Consider the following 7,291-nt stretch of genomic DNA (forward strand, 5'->3'; position numbering starts at 1 on the left):
GAGAGGAAGAAGCCCAACGATGGAGATGATCCGAAGCTGAGACACGTCAAGGATGGAAGCCAGTGGAGAGCGTTGAACAGCTTCTATTGGTATTTTGAATGTGATGCAAGGAACATCATGCTCGGTGCGTGTACCAATGGCATGAATCCGTTTGGCAACCAGAGCACCAACCATAGCACATGGCCCGTGTTTGTATGGATGTACAACCTCCCCCCTGGTTGTGCATGAAATCAAAGTACATTCACATGAGCATGCTTATTCAAGGGCCGAAACAACCAGGAAATAATATTAATTTGTATCTGGGGCTACTTCAGGAGGAGTTAGACACGTTATGGAAGACACCGGCCAAGACATGGGACGCCAACAAAGGCAAGTATTTCAACATGAGAGCCGCGCTGATCACGATAGTGCACGACTATCTTGGTTACGGATATCGGGCAGGCCAGGTGTGCCATGGATATTGTGGATGCACGCGGTGCATGGATGATACGATGTCTGAGCAGCTAACGTCAAGGAAAGATGGCGGGTCTGGGAAAATCGTGTACATGGGGCATTGAAGATGGCTCGAACAGGACGACCCGTGGAGAAACCGTGGAGATCTATTCAATGGTCACGCTGAGCACCGAGGACCTCCACGTAAGCGGAGCGGTGCCAAAAGCGATGAGCTGTTGAAAAACTGGAAGGAGTGCCCCGCGCCGGGAAAGACGATGAGAAAGGCGCTGGAGCCGCTGCTGAAGGTATGGAAGACGAGGTCTGTGTTCTGGGACTTGGAGTACCGGCACAAACTCGATACACCTCATTACCTTGATCAAATGCATATCTGTAAGAATGTCCTTGAGAGCTTGCTCGCAACACTGATGAACATGCCGGATAAGACCAAGGATGGGCCGAAGGCAAGAAAAGACTTGCAAGATTTGAAAATCAGGGAAGATCTGCACATGCCGCCCCGTAAAATGTCAGACGAGACAGAGACGGAGACAGAGGCACGGGAGAAGAAGGGCAAGAAAATAAAGAATGAGGATTATTGCCCCCCTTCTTGCTTCACCTTAAGTCAGGCTGAGATCAATCAATTCTTTAAGTGCCTTACCGGAGTCAAAGTTAGTTTCGGTTACTGTGGCAAGATAAATAGATATCTAGACACGAACAAGAAAAGGTTCAGCGGGATGAAGTCTCATGACTGTCATGTGATGATGACGCAGATATTACCTGTTGCCCTTAGAGGGATAATGGACAAGCACGTCCGTGACATGCTTATTGGTCTCTGCAACTTTTTCGACGTCATCTCTCGAAAGTCGATCAGTGTGAAGCAGCTCCGAAGGCTACAGGAAGAGATCGTTGTGATACTGAATGAGCTTGAGATGTACTTCCCGCCCGCGTTCTTTGACGTGATGGTGCATCTGTGTGTCCATATTGTGGATGACATAATAGACCTGGGGCCATCATTCCTGCACAACATGATGCCGTTTGAGAGGATGAATGGGATCATCAAAGGATTCATTCGTAACATGTCCCATCCGGATGGAAGCATCGTCCAGGGCTATTTGACACAAGAGTGCATCTCTTTCTGTGAGAATTTTCCATATGGCGCAGACCAGCCGCCTGGTGTTAGTGTTGGTTTGCCCATTATAAAGCATGATGGGAGGCTCAAAGGAGAAGGTCACTGCAACGGTCACAGGGAACTGCACGTGGCATACTCAGATCGATGCAGCGACTTTGACAGAGCAAACTTGGTAGTGCTACAACACCTAGACGAGGTAGATCCTTTCGTGGCACTGCACAAAGAAATTATTGCAAAGAAGTATCGTGACCGGGGGGTATGCAGGACGGACGCCGAAGTTACTAGAGAGCACAACTCCACTTTCCTACATTGGTTCAAAGAGCATATTATTGCTAATCCCCCGGAGGAGGGCTCTAAGGACGGATTGCTCATATACGCCTTAGCACATGGCCCCTCGCCCAACCTCGTAACCTATCAGGCATATGATATCAACGGATACACGTTCTACATGGAGGCCAAAGATATGGACAGTGATGAATATCAGAACTCAGGGGTAACGATGGAATGCATGACCGGCAGCGACAACGGCGCAACTGAACGATTTTATGGAAGGGTCGAGGAGATCTGGGAGCTTGACTACTCTGGACTGCACAACACGACGATGTTCCGAGTCAGATGGGCTAAGAATGTCGAAAGAGAAAGCCGGATTTTCAATATCATGACTATACCCGACGCCAAAAGTGCTACCGTGAACGCTATCGCAAAAAACGAGCCATGGGTACACGCTAAGCACGTGACACAATGCTTCTTCATAACCGACCCATGCAATCCCAGTCGTGTTGTCGTGAGGAAAGGCAAAAGAAACATCATTGGAATGGATGGAGTCGCCAACGAGGAAGACTATGATCAGTACGGCAACCCAATGAGGGAAGATGACGATGATGATGAAGTATACGTCAAAAGAAGAATCAATACTACATTACCAAAGAAAAATCATACTCCATGGAAAAGGCAAAGTCACAATGAGGGGCTCAATTATTCTTTGACGAACAAGAAGGGAAAGAAGCTGACTCAAAAACGAAAACGTCAGCGCTGAGGAATCGGTCAAATGATGTAATATATATATATATATATATGTTCCTATTTTGTATACACACTTAATTAGCCATTATTATGCATGGGTCCAATGATGTAATATATATACGTTCCTATTTTGTATACACACTTAGCCATTATTATGCAAGGGTCCAATGATGTAATATATATGTTCCTATTATGCTGAGGAAAAGAAAAAAGGGAAACTGGTTATAGCAGTAGCGCTTTAGTGAAAAAGAGCTACAGCTAGTCAAGGTAGCAGTAGCGGTTTCTGCAGAAAATCGCTATAGCTGCTCGTAATAGTAGTAGTGCGTTCCGTGAAAACGCGCTACTGCTATGTCCACTTAACCCAAAATTCTCCCTCTCCCTGCTTCATCCCGCCTCTTTTCCCCCAAATCCCCACTCTCTCTTCCCCGGCCCCGTCGCACCGCTGCGCCCGCCCCCGACCTCGGCGCGCTCGCCCCCGACCCCGCCGCGCCCGACCCCGGCGCGCTCGCCCCCGACCCCGCCGCCCCCAACCCAGGCACGCTCGCCCCCGGCACCGGCGCTCGCCCCCGACCCGTCGGCCCTCACCTCCCTCCTCTGCTTCCTCCCCTCCCAACCTCGGTCGTCGTCGGGCCTGCCTCCTCGCCCTACACCCTCTGTAAACCACCCCCCTCTCTCTCTGTCTGCTAGCTAGGGTTAATTTACTTAGGTTTTAGTTATGTTAATTAGGTTATCTATTTAGTTATGAATTTAGATAGGTTTCAAAATTTGCTGAATTTATATGCAAATTTGAACTGGACATGTGATATATGGATATGCCATGTTTTGGACATGTCATGTTTTGGTAAATGATCCGAGTTGCCTATGTTACGCCGGAATGTTGATTCATTTCCGTTCCGGTGAATTTCAGGCGCTCGATATGTCCATTTTTTAGCAAAGGTCATGCCGAAATTGTCCTCGTGCCTTATCATCCAAAGTAAGTCAGTTTCGAACAACCCTTTCATACACTTCAATCATTCCTTCTCTCTCTATGGGGAATAATTTGAGGTGTCTTTTCCCCGCAGCAACGGGCGCGCCGTCCTTATCGTTCTTTATCCGCAAGTCTCCCACGCCGTGTATTTTGACCCTTCCAGAGACTACGAGAAAAAAGACTACACCCACATAATGAATATTCTAGATGATGCTCTCCAAGGCTTTAGCTTTAGAGGTGGCCACATGCAGATTAGGAAACAAAGGAACAAGAAGATGGGTTTCGCGCATAAAACTAACTTCTCCTGCATCCAGGTCCCAAAACCAAGCCAGAAGGATGGATTCCTCCATCTCATGATTCAGTTCAACACGGATCACCAAAAGCTTCGCATGAGAAGTAGAAATGATGATCATATCCACAAGTGGCTAGAATCTCATGGAGAAGCGGATTATAAACTTAGAGATGACTTCTTTCGCATCCAAAGCGACATTGCGATGATCATCATGAAAGAAGTCATCGATGAGAAGGGGATGTTCCACCACGGCCCTATATCGCGAGCTAACGTCCGAACTCGCATAGGCATGCAACGTCTAGACCACACTCCGTTCAAGAAGCTAGGGTCCATCCTCGATGATATGGAAGGATGGAACTTCTAGTGATTTATGATGCCGATGATGATGATATGTGTCGGTTGAACTTGTATACTATTTGTAGCGATGCAACTTTGTGATGTCCACGATCCCTAGTTGCATCTAGTTGCTAACCCTTTCTTTTTCGGTGTTCTCTAGTATATTTTGTTGCATATATATGATTGTACATCCTCTTCATGAACATGCATCTCTAAAAGGTACCTAGTTTCTTGATGGCGAGATGGAATTGCTATGTCGTGTACAAAGGGAAGGTTCCGGGGGTGTACAACGAGTGGCATGAGTGTCAGGCGCAAGTGAACGGGTTCTCGGACGCCAGCCATAAAGGCTTCAAAAGCAGACAAGAAGGAGAAGCTAGTTACTTGAGGTTCACGCTAGCGCGAGAGAGGACTCGTAACCGCCATCTCATGTACTACATAGTTCCGCTCTCACTCATAGTGATAGCTCTTCTCGCGTATACCTTTGTTTAGATGGATGACGTTGTAGTTGCAAGTATTCGAGACTTGCATGTATCTCTATTTTCGAGATGATGACAAGATACCACTTTGTGTTGGATGATGATTATGATGAGACTATTTGTATGTATATGCTATGATTACATTTGTGGTCTCGCAGGCATTTGTATGTGTATCATGATGACATTTGTATGTGCTAAATATTCTTCTAGAAAGCCTGTTCAAATACAAAACAAATATGCCGAAAAAAACAAAAAACTACTAAAATTAGTAGTAGCAAGTGGAGAAAAGTTAGCAGCAGTGCGGTTGTAGCAGTAGCGCGCACAGGGGAAGCGCGCTATAGCTATTAGCAGCAGCGAGGTTCCTTTAAGCGCGCTGCTGCAACACTTGTGTAGCAGTAGCGCGGGTGGACCAGCGCTACTGCTATACGTTAGCTATAGCGCCGCCCCCCGCGCTACTAAAAGGCCGAAAACCCGCTCTGCTGCTAGGCTTTTCCCTGGCAGTGTTATAGGGATTGACAACCCCTATTTGCGTTGGTTGCGAGGATTTATTTGTTTTGTGCAGGTACGAGGGACCCGCGCGTAGCCTCCTACTAGATTGATACCTTGGTTCTCAAAAACTGAGGGAAATACTTACGCTACTTTGCTGCATCATCCTTTCCTCTTCGGAGAAAACTAACGCAGTGCTTAAGAGGTAGCAAGACACTATATCACCAATTGGGATTGTTAGAGATGTTGAAGTCTTGTGTGGGAAAATAAAATACCCTACTAATTTTCTTGTTCTTGGTTCCCCACATGATGACTTTTGTCCCATTATCTTTGGTAAACCTTTCTTGAACACCGTTAATGCTAAGATAGATTGTGAGAAACAAACTGTCAGTGTTAGTTTTAGTGATGGGTCTCGTGAGTTTAATTTTTCCAAGTTCAGTAGAAAGCTTCATGAAAAATAATTGCCTAGTAAGGATGAATTAATTGGTCTTGCTTCTATTGTTGTACCACCTACTGATCCTTTAGAACAATATTTTCTAGACCATGAAAATGATTTTCATATGCATGAGAGAAATGAAATAATTAAGATTTTCTTCGAACAACATCCTCTGCTTAAACACAACTTGCCTATTGAAACTCTACGGGGTCATCCTCCACCTAAAGGTGATCCTGTGTTTGAATTAAAATAATGGCCAAACACTTTTAAATATGCTTATCTTGATGAAAATAAGATATATCATGTTATTATTAGTGCTAACCTTTCAAAACATGAAGAAGAAAGATTATTGAAAGTCGTAAGGAAGCACCGAGCTGCTATTGGATATACTCTTGATGATTTAAAGGGCATTAGTCACACTCTATGTCAGCACAAAATTAATATGGAACCTGATGTTGAACCCGTTGTTGATCACCAACGTCGGTTAAATCCAAAAATGAAGGAAGGGGTAAGAACGGAAATCTTAAAACTTCTTGAAGCAGGTATAATCTATCCCATAGGTGATAGTAGATGGGTAAGTCCTATTTATTGTGTCTGAGGGAGTCCTGGATTAGGGGGTGTTCGGGTAGCCGGACTATACCTTCAGCCGGACTCCTGGACTATGAAGATACAAGATTGAAGACTTCGTCCCATGTCCGGATGGGACTTTCCTTGGCGTGGAAGGCAAGCTTGGCGATGCGGATATTCAAGATCTCCTACCATTGTAACCGACTCTATTAACCCTAACCCTTTCTGGTGTCTATATAAACCGGAGGGTTGTAGTCCGTAGGCAACCAACTCCATATACAACAATCATACCATAGGCTAGCTTCTAGGGTTTAGCCTCCTTGATCTCGTGGTAGATCTACTCTTGTACTACCCATATCATCAATATTAATCAAGCAGGACGTAGGGTTTTACCTCCATCAAGAGGGCCCCAACCTGGGTAAAACATCGTGTTCCCTGCCTCCTGTTACCATCCGGCCTAGACGCACAGTTCGGGACCCCCTACCCGAGATCCGTCAGTTTTGACACCGACATTGGTTCTTTCATTGAGAGTTCCTCTGTGTCGTCGCCTTTAGGCCCGATGGCTCCTTTGATCATCAACAACGATGCGGTCCAGGGTGAGAGTTTTCTCCCCGGACAGATCTTCGTCTTCGGCGGCTTCGCTCTGCGGGCCAATTCGCTCGGCCAGCTGGAGTAGAACGAAAGCTACGCCCCTGGCCATCAACTCAGGTTTGGAAGCTTAAACTACATGGCTGACATCCGCGGAGACTTGATCTTCGACGGGCTCGAGCCACGGCCAAGCGCGCCGCACTATCTTGATGGGCATGATCTAGCTCTACCCCCGGACAGTGTCCTGGAGGCCGCACACGCATCGGTTCCGACCCCTAACTCGGAGCCTATTGCGCTAATCGAGGATGAGCGGTTGGACGTCACCTCGGGGGCTGCGATCCCGAAAGCGATCGAGCCGAACGCTAGCCCCGCACTCTGCACGACCCGTGACTCCGAGGATCCGGACTCCTCCCCGCACTCCGAATCCCCCGCGCCCATGCCAATCGAATCCGATTGGGCGCCGATAATGGAGTTCACCGCCGTAGACATCTTTCAGCATTCACCTTTTGGCGACATCCTGAATTCTCTTAAGTCTCTCTCTTTATCAGTAGAGCCCTGGCCG

This window comes from Triticum urartu, chromosome 4A, assembly GCF_056163025.1.
Source record: "Triticum urartu cultivar PI428250 chromosome 4A, HENAU_Tu73, whole genome shotgun sequence".
In the NCBI taxonomy this organism is placed as follows: domain Eukaryota; kingdom Viridiplantae; phylum Streptophyta; class Magnoliopsida; order Poales; family Poaceae; genus Triticum; species Triticum urartu.